This window comes from Cupressus sempervirens, chromosome 3, assembly GCF_028749045.1.
Source record: "Cupressus sempervirens isolate cs-2001-9-10 chromosome 3, ASM2874904v1, whole genome shotgun sequence".
Taxonomy (NCBI): Eukaryota; Viridiplantae; Streptophyta; class Pinopsida; order Cupressales; family Cupressaceae; genus Cupressus; species Cupressus sempervirens.
In genome coordinates, this window is record NC_143120.1 from 987478270 (window position 1) to 987479734 (window position 1465).

The following is a 1465-nucleotide window of genomic DNA, read 5'->3' on the forward strand; positions in this document are numbered from 1 at the left end:
GCGGAAAAGAGACGAGGCCAAGCGCTATCAACTGAAATATATGTATGTCAAATGACGTTCACAGAAAATGGAAAACCTGAAGAAAAGTACACAGGAGGAGGAATTGCGGAGAGCAGAATTGGTCTTGTTCATTGTGGTCTGAGTTGACCGGAAGTACCGGTGACCTTGTCCGGGCTCTGCCTGTTTCCCACGTGCCTGATAGGACGGATAAATATAGGGCAACTGTAATAAAGTTGCCGCCACTCGTACGTTGCACATGCGTGTTAAACATGCTTCATTTCTCTGTCAGGGTTACCTAACCTCCTTACAGCTTGTCGCCACTCACAATTGGGGAAACTAAATAAATTATTATCCTTGGTTTTAATACTGTTAGGGAAATTATATTATGTTATATTATTATATCGTTTGTTGGTTTATCTTTTCGTCACGAGGCACAAAATGATGTAGCAAAACATATATATGAGTAATAACTATAACACTTAAGATCATGGAGGGTCATTAACTATAAAGAGAATTACGAGTGGGAAGAGGAGTAGGTTTTTTTTTCCCTTCAAATCTGACTATGGTGGATGGTGTTGAGGAAGATAGACAATCCTAGTGACTATGAGGAGGTGTGTCTTGTGCTTATTGTACTTGTGTGAGGGTGATGGTTGGTTACATTGAATTGGTGTTTTTTGGCTCTATGGATGCTACGACTCTTATCTATTATAGAGGTGTATGAGATCAATGTCGCTTCAGATGGCTCTTGAATTATTTGTGTTGTGGTGGCTTTAGAGTGGCTTTGTCTAGAGGTCAATATGCTTGTGTTAGGCAGACTTGGACTTTTGTTTAGTGTTTTTCTTCCTTTTGGAGTGGTGTCAATTTAGTTGCAGCTTGATTGTTAGATGGTTTTTGGACTACACAAACCTCTTTTCAAATCCTTGTCATTACTATGAGGGATTTTTCATTTTTTGAAGTTTTTGTGTCTTTGTGTGTTAAGGGCTTTAAAGCCCCTTTGTTCATGGCAGATTTGTGCATGTATGGTGCTTATGTCGAGGGATGTGACTATCATGTGAGTAGTGATTGCTTTGTAACCACTAATATAGAGTATTTACATGAGTGTGGATGCTTACATTTTGTTCTCTGTCTTTTTCATGCATATACCAATATTGCCTTGTTGTGGATTCGGCTTTAGACAACTTGCTTCGTTGTTGAGGTGAATGGAGTGATTGGGACTTTGGATGTCTCTAAGTTGCCCTATTGTTTTTGGAGCCTAGTTTTATGTTAAGATCTTCTAAATGTTTGTATTTCTCCTATAACGAGTCATCGGTTTAGATATACAAACATGGGACAATGCTTTGAAATTGCGACTATATGGGGGGTCAATTTCTTCTCCCTATGCTAGTTTTTCCACATTGTCTTGACCATTGTAGTGAGGTTTTGATTTTCTTGTGTATGGAGGATGCCCTCTGTGTTGATTCAAAGG